This window comes from Lepisosteus platostomus, chromosome 8 (genome assembly GCF_059453375.1).
Source record: "Lepisosteus platostomus isolate fLepPlt1 chromosome 8, fLepPlt1.hap1, whole genome shotgun sequence".
NCBI lineage: Eukaryota > Metazoa > Chordata > Actinopteri > Semionotiformes > Lepisosteidae > Lepisosteus > Lepisosteus platostomus.
The window spans coordinates 3,587,782-3,601,466 of NC_142618.1; the positions used below are offsets into that span (position 1 = coordinate 3,587,782).

Here is a 13,685-nt window from a genome sequence, read left to right on the forward strand (position 1 = left end):
GGGACTGTGATTTTCACTTTGGACCAGTGCTATACATGGTTAAAAAACTGGTACTTTATCCATAGGTGTGAAAATGATTGTATAATGAAGGAGAATATTCCAATAAAACAATTCAGTTCGAAATCCAGATATAGATGTGTATGAGTGTCGTCTACGTTTTAACAAACCGAACACCACACTTAAGACTGAAATCTTCTTGCTGACCTGTGTGTTTGCTCCCTCAGATCCCCAGTTGTGGATAGGTAAGACAACGCAACACATTGTAATGGCTTCTTAGACCAAAGTTTCTACGTTACACAAGATTCATCCTATCCTGAGTTGCACGTTTATGGAAAGAGAACGCAAAGGTCAAAATGGAATTGGAGGGCCTCTGCTGTCGATTGTCTGAGATCTGTTTCCTGCATTGTTTGAGGAGTGTGTGAGCGAATGCGAAAAGCCCAGGGCTCTGCGTGTTCGTCTGTGTTGAGTGCATGCACACAAGGTTTCCATCACCGACGTATAACTCACAGGCCAGACCTCAGGCTTCATGTTTCCAGTGAGGCCCCACCCAGCTCTGCTAGAGTCTTCCTGGAAGGGAGCGGTGCCCAATTAAAACTGAATTCAAATCATCACAGCTCGCAGCTGCAAGGACACCCAGGATAAATAACTGTAGCGCTGCAGGACAGATCGAAGATCGATCTCAGTTAGTCTACAATCTTAGGAAACTTCTTGTGTGTGTAGACTGAAAACAACGATTATATCGAACATCCACAGTCACTTCCCTGATCGACAGTGAAACCCAGTGGCTGAGCTTCAAGCACACAGACAGAGGAAGGGGAGGCATTTGTGATTGGATGTTGTGAGTTAGATGTTAAATGTGGTTCCAAAACCAATATTTTCTAATAATAAATACTAAGAAGAACTACACCATGACCCTGTACTGAACTAAGCAGGTACTGAATATGGATGTACAATAGTAATAGTAATAATCATTTAATCCAATTCAGGATCATCAATTTAGGGTGCAAGGTAGGATGTATCCTGGACGGGATGCCAGTCCATCAAGGGAACACACAGACATAGACACACTCATACCAGGGTCAGTTTTCCCAGAGGACAATTGATCTACCAGCATGTCTTTGGACTGTCAAAGGAAACTGGAGCACCCAGAGAAAACCTCCGCAGACAAGGGAAGAACGTACAAACTCCTCACAGATAGTACCCCAGATCGCAGAATTGAACCCAGGACCCCAGCAACCTGAAATGAGCTTATTTTTTGCAATGCAATGAACTACAAAAGCCCACAGTCAAAACAAAAATGAGCTATACAGTATACAGTTAAAGTAAACTTAGATTTTATACGTCAACATTGCCAATTCACATTGTACTATAATCATGTATTATTACATTTATTATTTGAAGTACTGTACAAATTTACTTATCTATGCCTTTCAATCCCAATATTAATGTCTTTGTTCCTTCTAAACAGGACTTTAAAAGTGAATAGCAGATATTGAACTCAACCTGTCTTTCGTTATGATAAATATGTGTCAATTGGGTGATCACCTGGGGGGCTCATTCAGCAAAGTGTTATGCCCAGCAAGCCAGAGAGGCACAACTCCAGACCTGAAGGACCAGAACGTTTCTGTTTTTCTTTCCACCTTCCTTCATTACCTTACTGAGCTCATTTATTGCTTAATCAAACAAGTGAAAGTCTTTTCTTGTCACCCAGAAGCTGGAGATTTAAAGAGACCTATACAATCTGCAGGACTTGGCCCCTTGAGGACTGGAGATATGCTGCCCTGCATTACAGTTCCTGAAGAACTCTGGCAAAGGAGTGAACTCACTGCGGTTTCTGGCGCCTGCTGTTTCATGGGTGACTGCTAGTGCTCCTGATTGCACCGGGGGTCTTCTGCAAGACGATGGTGAAGTGAGACTGAAGGAGCTATTAATGATAGAGAGGAGTGGGTTTTCTAACAACTCCAGTGTCATGAATATCAGCAATTTAAATCAAATAAACAGTACTACTGGAACTATGCCCCAAAAGTAGCTCCACCACAGCAATAAATGGTCACAATTAACAGCAGTTAAATAATGACCATAAATAAATTCAGAGTAAAGAAAATTAATTTTCCATTAATTGAAATGGATTTCAGACAAGGAAGTCCATTATTTTATTTATTTTTGGAATATTCTGATTCATCTATCAACAGTCACAGCTTTAGACATTTAACTGATACTTGGCACTAGATGTTGATCTCTTGTCCTTTAAAGATGGTTGCTATGTAAAACCAAATTTTAAGAAAAGAGCACCTGATGGTAAGTTTTAAATTATGTGTGTGTGCAATAGGGGCAGCTGTATTATCTTTTAAAAAAAACAGTGCAATTGTGTCATCGCCATGTGATTTTAAAAACAGCATAAATTTCAGGTCAATGACAGTTACAAAAAGTACAAATTACAAAACAAGAAGACAAAATCTGTTTTGTTCTTATAAAAGAGCATGAGCTCTCGTTACAAAGGGTAAAGGACAGCTAATTTTCCAATCTGCCCAATGTACAGTTTCACCTTAAATAAACTGTGTGTGAAATTTGCACCTAACACAGTTACACGGATGGTGTCCTAGGCTTTTTAACCCTTTATAACAATCAGTAAATTAGCAAATTTCCAAGAACACAAGAAAGTATAATGTTACTCGAAAAAACATACAAGTATGGCATAAGTGTGGAGGTGTTCTGGATTTGCACCAGGTGCCTGAGCTATTTAATTTGAAAGTTCAGTATTGGTTTCCTGTTGGCCAGACCACATGTCCTTTCAAGTGATAATGAGTAGAGATATAATTGTAGCTTTGATCAAAAAAGGAAAAAATAGACCGTGCTTCTGTCACGGATAGGATGACTCCTAAATGCAGGAACTACTTTGGCTTTGTAGCTGACTACACCACCTAGCAATCTTAAAAAATCTGCAAAAAGCAAAGCCCATCTGCGACGACCCTTCATACCCCTTGTTTAATAACTTCCAGTTACTCCCATCAGAATGCAGTACTGACTCCCCAACTACAAAGCCAACAGATTGAATTTCTCATTCATACCTGTAGCCATATCGTTACTTAACTCTTGACCTTCTATGCAAATATATATGTATATTGTTGTTCCTCTCGTTTTTTTTCTTTGCCAATCTGTACACCAACACTGCAGCTGTAAAGACAAGCAGACCCCCCCCCCCTCCCCCAAGTTCTGTTTAGGTGCCGTTTCTAATTTCTAGTGATTACAAAATTCAGCACTATCTAAAAACACAACACCCAAGACGCAAACTCCAAGGGGCACATTTGATTCCAGAGGATCAACAGTCCACTTAAGAAAGAAAGAAAAAGTCATTAAAAAGCCCATATTACTCCCTATGCAGCCTGATTACATCAATACAGGGTTAGTCAAAATTCTGTCGACAGCTTTGACAGTTTATAAAAAATTAATGACATGGGTTACTGTGACAAAAAAGGTTTCAAACGAAAGCATAAATATCAAAGTTTCTAGCAGCTAACTTACAATCATTAGCCATCTGTGGAGGAGAAAACAAAACTTTAGTAAAATAATTGGCCTTTACACTTGTCAACAACATTATGACCAACCCTGTATATACAAAAAGAAACTATCATGGACGCCAGAAAGGCCAGCTGTGGAATGAACAGAAGAGCAGTAGAGACCCAAGGCGTAGCGGCAAAAACGGGACAAACACAGAGGTTTGCTCCGGGCTCAGGGGTCAGGTGATGTTGGGGATAAGGCCACAGCCCTCAGGACACGGACGTGGGGTGATCTGGTGCTAGGCAGGCCTCCCGACATCTGTACCCTAATGCTGAGCCACAAACACTGGAGACACAGGGACTAAATAGGAAATGGAAACCAGACACGCCAGAAGGACATGAATAATTACACGGAGCTAGGAACAGGAAAGAAGTGGAGCGCCCTCTAGGGGGTGGATGTCGACTGAGCAAGCACCACACGTAGAATAAGCTGCACAGCACAGGGGGGAGGAAAAACGTCATTTAACTGTCAGGAAACCTCCGGGAGTCCACGGCTGGGAGCTACCCCCTCCTCCAGGGTTATACAATAACATTTATTAACAAGTGGTAGTGGGAGCCGGAAGTTTCACGTGGACCGTGACAGAAACCATTAATCTGCAGTTGTCTCTGTGGGTAACAAGAACAGCTGAAAAGCAGAAGAAAGCCGCCCGGTCCAATCTCCCCAGTCTCCGCAATGGCCGGACTATATGGAAATCCTCCTGCAAGCTGCACTCTGTTCCACCACGTCTGTTCGGCATCAGCTCACCAGGCCCGTTTCTTTGTTTTTTCGCCCCCAGGAAAGCGAAGTCCCAGAACAGCGCCTCAGTTCTGCCTCCAGTGCTTCTTCTGGTCTGTGGTTCCTGGACCAATTAATCCTGGGCTTCCCTTTGTTCGATCTGTCTTGCGTAGAGGGTCTCATCAGAGGAAGGGAGAGCTGCTCTGTCCATGACCCTTTTGGCCAGCCCATTCCACTTGCTGGAGGTTTTATCGTTGTCTCGGTCGGGGGCAGGTTTATCCAGCCCATTACAAGAGGAAGCTTTACAAATCAATATGGTTGTTTGAGGACTGTTTGAGTATGCAGGTTTCCAGGTGTCCTGGTGACCTAGCACACTTTTGTTTACTTTCCCAACCCCCTTCTGTCTGGGGTCTGGTCCAAACTGGTTCAGCAGACGTCAGACATGTTCATGTTAAGTTGCAGAAATTCAGCAAAAAGTATGTTCCTGCATCCTTGTTTAATTTCTTCCTGCCCCACTGTCTGCGTTTGACAACTCTGATTAGGGGCAGGACACAAACTCACAGGAATAACACAACCATACCAGTACTACACACCAACTCAAATAGTCACACCCCGTTATCCTTTTGCCTTCTGCACTGTTGGCACCCCGTGACACTTTTCGTGCCCCATTTGAAAGAATTTTGCTGTTAAACATAATATTTTCACTGTATGTTTAGGAGTTTGAACTCAGGCAACTACAGATTTCACAGGTAGATTTGTTGTTTTCTGAATGAAGCTTGACTTTCCCCCAGTAAAAGTGATACTGCCCACCACAGAAAATCATGTCAAAACACTTTTGCAATCGACATAAAATACTGTACATCAATTGCTTGTCCATTCATTTAATGGCCATCCCTAAATATATGCCAAGGGCTCATGGGTGGCCAATCATTGAGGCCTTGTGTTAACCCAAACATAACTGATATGACCAATATTCATATCTCTATGTTGTCTTCCCAGATATTCATATGATCTGTTACACATTGGAAAAACTATTAACTTAAATTATGGGAATGCTTCTCAAATAAATGCCTACTCTGAGATCAGTGTAATCAGTATAAACAGTCATCTGACTGAAAGGCCCAAGAATTGAGGGCCAACACCTCACTGACTGGACACCGATGGAAGAGGATGGATAGAAGGAATGGAGACCTGTCACTGTAGTAACCTGGGCCATGACCAGAGTAGCTGCATTGGAGATGGTGAGGGCTGAGAACAAGGAGGCACAGATGAAGTGCCGACTGACGACATGCACTCAACACCCACCCATGAACATCAGTGACCGGGGGGACTCATGTGGGGACAGCAAAAAGGAGATTTGGGGAATGAAGAGAGACGAAACAATGAAGAGGCTGAGGCTATAGCAGCAAAAGGTTTGATGCTCGGCCATAAACAGAGAAATAATAGGCGGAGGGAGGGAGAGGAGTGAGCGGGATTATATTAGCGGTCAACTTGTTCCAGAATCTCATAACCTTTCACGTAATGGCGTGCTTCCTGTCCTCAGTCTAAAATGCCGTCTGTCCCGTGGGCTTTGTGTGAAAAACAGGGAATGAACTGACACCTCAAAATTTCGAAGACATTTGAAAGTTGTTTTAATTTCTCTCTGTACTGGTATATGGGTAGGTACGGCAAAGAAAGATCAGGATTTAAATGGAAAACAATGAGCTTGATGGAGAAAACAACGTATGATTGCCTTATTAGCTTCTACAGAAAGTAAAACCTTTACTTAAGTAAAACACAGTAACATTTGCAAAATTCTGGAATGTTGTCTCGTAATAATAAAATCTTAATGCGAAATAATGCAAAGATATCTCATAATAGCACAATGTTATTTTGATTTTTCAATGTACGTTAATATTACTAAATATTACTTGCTTTCATGCAACTCTTATCAGAGGTATAAAGGAGGCAGAAGTAATTTTTTAAGCTGAAAAATAGAAAAAAGAAAAACATCATGAAGCTTTACTTTGTGTTACTTTGTGTTACGTGTTACTTTGCATCAATAATTCAGTGTGGAATTACCCTCTGCTTTCCTTCACAGCTCGCATGCTGACACAGCTCCCCATTCCAGCCCAGTTAGCGGTATACTCACCATCCTAAATTACTTCTCAAAACACCATGAAGCACGTGAAGAACTGTGGAAAATAATTTAGGAAACTTGCAAATGCTAAATAGACTACGAGTGAGTTTGTGTGTATCATTTCGTAAACATGATCATTTAGAATTATAGTCATGGCTTTCTTTCAGCCATGTTATAAAAATGTTCCAGTGCCATATTAATTTACACTTAAATGTGTTTGTATTAATTATAGACTCCACAGCTGTAATATGTTAGCAGTAGAAATTTTTTGAACAAAACTCAATACAAATACAAACTTTTTTTGCATGGAATGGAAGATAAAAATGTTGAAAGTTGGATTAGATCATTAGAAACAATTTTTCAAATCACAAATGCGATGAAATGAATTTAATAACATAAATAGGCTTTGCATAATAAAAGGTGGATTGCCAAAGGTCCAAGCGATAATAATGATGATGTAACAGTCTCTATCTCGCAATCTAAAAGCTGAGACGTCAAAACCATTACAAGTACAAATTCCAGGATTTCCAAACAGAAAAGGCAGAATTAAATCTAGAAATTAATTGCCATTCCCAAGAAGCATATTTTGAACCAATATTTTCTTCCTGACCCTATATTCTTGTGACTCATTCACAGATACCTCTGTAAATTTTGTACTTGACTTTCTTTTTTTAATTATTTTTGAATTTTCCAGATTTTGGAAACTGAAGCCATTCATTATTGTCTCAGTGTGATTTTAACAGAGTCAGTATGGATACGGCCACAATTACGGGCTTCCCCAGATAACCAGCAACAGCAATATTTGTGGTCTATTGCTTTGGTTGGTCGACGGTTAAGTTTGGCTGTCAGTAATGAGGCCAGCACTGGTTCATGGTTCAGAGCCAAGTCTGTCTGCGTTTCAGAGAGACTCACTTACCTTTATCTTCAGCAGTCTGGCGGTGTTGGCAATGCACTGCTGCAACGCTGATGTCACCAATATATTAACGTAATTATGTGGAATTAAACATATGAACAAACTGTTCTGATGAAGCTGTGAAACAAACCTGTTTGATGATGGTGGATCAAAGCTGGAAGGCAATTCGAAACATAATGAGGTACAGTAAGTTGTCCCAGATTCTTGTTAGGGCCTATTCAAGGGCAACAGCAAACAGCAATACAATACACAAAGTCTTATACTACTGTTTGTGCAACAGTACATGAATATAGTTATATCGTTATTAATTTATTCAGATACGCAAATCCGTATTATATTCCCTATTAATCCAATTCTAAAATTGTTTTTGCTTACTCCGATAACGAGCATATTCACAGAAAAGGTTAAAACGATCAATTTTCACAAAGTATATGGTAATATGGTCAGAAGGAGCACGTAAAAACGTTTCCGAAATAACCACATGTAACACTTTGATGCTTAAAATGTTTAGGGAGAAATGGAATACTGGTGTGTATTTTTTCTTTAAACTGCCAAGACCAAGTTTACATATGTTTAATATTTAATATAAATTAATATCGTTTATGACCATCAGATGCGTTATGCTCCTATTCCTTTTATGCTCAGCTACTAAAATTTCCCTTGAGTTGTAAAATTCCATATAAATATTCAATACTAAGCGGATTAAAACGTGCACAGTAAAGAGATTGAATGATTTAATCTTTTCACTACCGACCAATGCACCATGAGTGGCCATCGGTCATTTTGGCCTGCCAATCACGTACCGCGGTACGGCGCAGTGGCTCGTGCGTAGTTGCGTGCGGTATGGGTTTGTACCGTGCATTTTGAATGGCTGCATCTGTAGTTGCCATAAATCAGCTATCATTACAGGCTGGATATCAGACACTCAGCGCTGTCATATATTCCTCATGGTTGATGGTGATTGCGCTGGTTAAACTTCTCATGGCTGCAAATTCTACTTGAACATCTGGTAGATTTAAAAAAAAGCTGGATTTTTTTAAGTTCACATTGTCCTGTCATGGAGAGGCTGAAGGGCCCCAGATGTTCCTGCTCTGTTGTTGCAGTATGTTTACTCTAACTAGATAGGTATTTTATTCATTGGAATCTACAGTTTTAGAGCTCTCAGAGCAGCACAGACTAAATGGTAAGGAAATGAAGGGGACAAAATATTGCAGTCAGTGTGTCCTTTTTTCCTCTGGTGCACTTGGTCAGTAGTGCAAATCCTTTTATTCACCTTACATATATTTTATATGTACAGTACATACCCAAACTACAGTATGTGTGGCCATAGTTCAAAGCGCCTTTTCTTTCTTTTTTAACAAAGTACATGTTGAAAACATAACTGGCCAAGAGTTACAATAGCTACATGGGATAAAATTCAAAATTATAATTGATCAAATATTTGTCTTTTTGTCTTTTGGTTTCAATGGCTAAAATATATATTTTTTTTAATTTTACAGTTTTCTTTTACTAAATAAAACACTTTTTCTTTAATGAAAATTGCTTCCTTTGATGTCATTTTTATTGATTGCTGAGTGAGACAAAGGCCTTAAGACATTTAAGAAACATTAGCAGAGACTGTGTTTCCCAATCCACCACTGCATATTTTGGCTTCTAACACATCTTTAAAAAGAATAAAAAAGTCAGGCAGGCCAGCAATACTTTTCTTCCGATTCATCTGTCACTTCAAAAGCATGAAGTTAGTCTGCTGTAATGAAAGACAATATGCATTAATTTCATTTAAATATAAAAGAGTATACATTAACCAGCATTGTTCCATATTTCAAACACAGACATGCTTTAAGCAGATCCTGATTTATTGTCTGGAACATATTTCTGCATTAAACATGTTTTTTGGTGGAGTCATTTCCATTTCTGAAGTGTGTAATCAAGTCCAGACATTTACTGACAAGGTCAATAATTGGTCTGTGTTTTTTTTTTTCCCCCAACACGAGCCTCTCATCCCTACTTGGAAGATTTTCTTCAAATCTCCCAGTCCTGGCTGTGGGGACACCTGAGATTAAAGACAAAAGAAACAAATCTAAGCGTCAGGCAGTTGTAAACCTGGAGAAGCTGCCTGATTATTAGGTACTACTCTGAAGGTGTCCAGTGATGAAAGCACACCTTGATTATTAGTGCTTAGCGATGAGAGAAGCAACACCTAATACATCACATTATCTAGGAGCATTAATCAAATCTCCAAAAGCCCAAGCCCTGAGTGTAAGATATGACTCCACATTTAGCTGTGAACAAAGAACAAAAACAGTTTGCAGAGCTAGACAGGTCTGGCTCAAAGCTAAATAAGTGACTGATTGTGACTGGGAAGCCCCAGAGAGCTGTGATCTAAATGGAAGATTTACTTAAGGATTCCTAATTTTCTCTGAAACCACATCAGAAGGTAAAAAGCTAAAAACTGGATCTACTGTGGGGGTGCTTTAGGGAATTAAATATTTTTGGCTCTTAAATGTGAGCAAGCTGGCTTAAACCTAAGCAAATTTTCAAGCAGGTTACAACAACGACCCCACGACACAATGCTGAACTTGATCCAAAAGTATAATGTTAATGTTACAAGACACCCCAGCATCACATACAGGACTTGATTAACTTTGATTTGGAAAATACAGTATTCTGTATTTGGTTTGTTTTGTTAAGTATCTTTGTACTTTATTAAGACAGCAAATATTTGCTCAAAGGGTAAAAACTCATTGAATGTTGCTGATATGTTTTTTGCATTTTAAATACTGTATATATACTGTATGTATTACAAACAGCCCTGCTTGAAAGTTTTTGAACCCCTTTAAATGTTATGCCTTACGCTGAAATGTTTATTTAATCAAAACTAGCCCTTACTTTTCTAAACAAAAGGGTTTATATCCACAAAATCTATTTATTGTTTAAAGCAAACAACGCAAACATGACAGTTTGGTGTGGAAAGCTGGGGTTGAAAAGCAAAACCAAACTGTCTAGAAAAGTGAAAATGGCAGGAAAAATAACTGGGAAACAGCAGCCCTGGTCTGCAATTTATATCATAATACAGACTCCACACACCCATCAACACTCCTTTGTCCACTCTGCAATAAAACTGCTCGATGAATGTATTGTATGTAAAAGTACTCCCATCCACTGCCAATTTATTTATCCATTTATTCATGTCACATACTGTCGCTGGGATGTTATCTGACTTTTATGTTTTACTGTACTTCTATGGGAGAAGCCAAAGACAAATTTCCCCAGCAGCGGACAGTAAGGTAGCTACAGTATCTACTGATGCGTGTATTACATGAAGAAATAGGTAAAAAAGAATTAGTCCTTCAAAATGAGCAACAAGGAAACACATCCTGGATGCTCAAAAAAACCCCAGGAGAGGGTATCCAGCAGGACACCTTTACTCTCAGAAAACAAACATTGGTCCTCACCTTCAGTTTGCAAAAGACCATCTGGACGATCCTGTAGATTTCTGGAAGAACGTTCTCTGGACAGATGAGTCTAAAACTGATCTTGTTGGACATCACAATGTCACGTTTGGCGAAAACCTACAGTACCCCATAAAAAACCTCATCCCCAATGTCAGGCATGCTGTTGGGAGTGTCATCGTTTGAGGCTGCTTTTCTGCTTTTCCCATGGACCTGGCCAGCTTCCTGTCATTGAGGAAACCATGAATTCAGAGTCATACCAAAGAATTCTGTAGGGTAGCACCAGGCCCCGTCTGCGAATTGAAGTTGAGCTGAAAATGGGTCCTCTAACATGACAACAACCCTAGAAATTCCAGCAAATCTAACAAAGACTGGATTAAGAGGAAGAAATGTGGTGTTTTCCTAAACCCACAAGAAATGATTTGACAAGACCTGAAGTGGGCTGTTCATGCGAGACAGCCAACACATTCGGAGCAGCTGAAGCGGTTTTGTAAGGAAGAAAAGGCAAAAATTCCTCTAAGCTGATGCGAGAGACTGATTAGTAACTGTAGGAAATATTTGGTTGCTGCCATAGTGGCTAAAGGATAGGCTGCTGCTTATTGAATAAAAAGGTTGACTTACTTTTGCACATGGGGATCACTGAGTTTCTGTTAAATACACATGTCTGATTTAATTTATAATGAAACTATAAATCACATCATTCTTCTTAGCACAAAACTTGCATTAAAAGTATGTTAATGTATGTTAGTCTTGTTTAGCAAGGGGGTACCAAACTGCATTTCATGGAATACCAGCGGTACTTTACATACTGTTTCATTTTACTGTAGCGTGAGACGTCCACACCACACGTCACAAAGCAACTGAACAAATTTATTTGCAAAGCAACGTTTTACATCCTTAAGAAACAAAACCGTACACGTCTGTGCTTGCGAGTGAAGTTTAATTTAGCTGCTTTCACTTGCAAACCAATGGCATTTTTTAATTACAATGGGACAACACGTATAGGAGAGAAATTATAGCTTGGAAAAGAAAACCGCCGCGGCCCTTAAGCATTAGGGGAACAGTCTGATGTGGTAGGAGAAGATGAAACAAGCGTTCAGACCACTAAAACAATGCCTTTTGTGTAATATGAGATTACAGTACAGCTAATGGTTTACTGCTATCTTAAAATATCGCCCTGGAAGCTCCATCATATATCTCTTCGTACAGTCGATTGAGATCAGCATTCATTCCTTTTCTCAGCAGGTGATAAAGTATCAATTTCAATGAACAGCGATCACTTCTATCTGGACGATGCCTGGGGTTCCTGCTTCCTTAGCCGAAGGCAGGCAGCGTCTCTCTCCTGCTAAGGATAAACAGTATTAATTCTGTCTCCAGCGGTCCGATTGTTTTCTGCTCGTCTGCTTCGGAAGTGTGCGCGTCCTTTGAAGCTGGCTAGACGGCCTCTGTAGCTCTGCGCTTGCAGCTGCTGCTTTCATTCTCCGCAGTCAAGAGGACACCCTGGCTGCCCTTCAACTAAGTCCCTTTGCACGTTGCATAATCTTGCTTAAAATATGCTAAGCAACCGCGCAGTATTATAACTGAAGCTCGACGACACGCCGGTGTTTTGAAAAGCCCAGTAGGTGTGTTAAGTGCCTTGGGAAAGAATATTTAAAACGTCCCATCTCGGATTTCAAGAAATTCGCTATCTTCCAAGACCTCACACGCCACCCCCGACTGCAGGGGGAAAAAAAGGCGCAACAACCTTATTAAATGCACAAACATCTCTCTCTTTTGAGGTCAGATCGGGAGCTGTCACGGAATACTAACCACATGTGGCCGGCACACAAAACAAACAGCTCCAAAATACACGAACACGATATATTTTCACTCAAGCCACTGTTTTAATTTCTAAGTTCCTCTGTTTATTTTTCAGTATCAACCACATGCAAGCAGCAGAAAGCCTAATAAAGAGGATTTTGTGTCAGCACAATCTTAATGATTGAAATTTGATTTCTGTTAACTGTTAGACGCGAAGTGAAAGCAAACATATTTAAGCCTCTCTGGTTAGCCAGGATATTTACCTTTGCCAGAAAAGTAAACGGTTTTTCAAAGCAGCACGTTTGTTTAGATTAGTATGCGTCTATATTTAGATTTTCTTACCCATTTCCATTTTGGTAATTCACAGCAGTAGCCTGTATTTGATATATGGCTTTATACATTTCAGGGATCATATCCTTATCCAGCTAAACGTTTTTGCTTAATATGTAAGCAAACTTTCTCTGTCAACACCATTTAAACAAAACAATGATATTTTCCCCGATAACCGATTTAATCAGTACGTTGGAGTCGTACCGCAGTTGTCCCCATGAGTGACGTATTCTTTCCAGGGGAAGTCATGTGATCGCTACAGGATCACATGACTTCCTGCTCCCGCGAGCCCTACAGAAGCCGGAAGAAGGCGTGGCCCGATGAGACGCTGGGGCTCCTGCCTGTTTTTAAATTAACTAATTGATTCCCACTCAATCGCACACACACTTTTCAGCTAATTGCATTATTTAATGAAAATGTTTGAGAAGTTACGCACTTATATACGTTAACGACTAGAAGGTAAAGGAGTTAAGGCAGGAGAGAGACGGGGTGGCATGGGGGTGGCAGTTACCATTAGGTATTCCGTGAAATTAAATTTTGTCTTAAATTTACCAGCAAAAGAAAACTTAAACAAAGGAAACAATTACGATGCATCTTCAATGCTTTTAGAAGTGCCCATGTAGCCTGCATTGCCAGTGGTCGGTGACGGCAAACACACGGCAGTTCGTTGCCGAGCAGCTCCGTGAAGGCTGCGCGCGGCTTCGGCTCGGGGTCGTGACGACATCGCAACTCGGGCGAAGGCAGCGGATCTCAGCACAGTCGGGAAGGTCAGGTTATCATCGGGAATGAAGAGGTATCG

General features: G+C 40.3%; 1 long non-coding RNA gene across 1 annotated transcript; it reads right to left on the minus strand.

Moving 5' to 3' along the window:
* Positions 1-8,526: 8,526 nt before the first annotated feature.
* LOC148655515 (uncharacterized) lies at positions 8,527-13,191 on the minus strand. The gene is made up of 3 exons (XR_015940695.1): positions 12,899-13,191; positions 10,760-10,981; positions 8,527-9,357 (listed from the first exon to the last, which is right to left on the minus strand). It is a non-coding gene; the product is annotated as an uncharacterized LOC148655515 (long non-coding RNA).
* Positions 13,192-13,685: the final 494 nt, after the last annotated feature.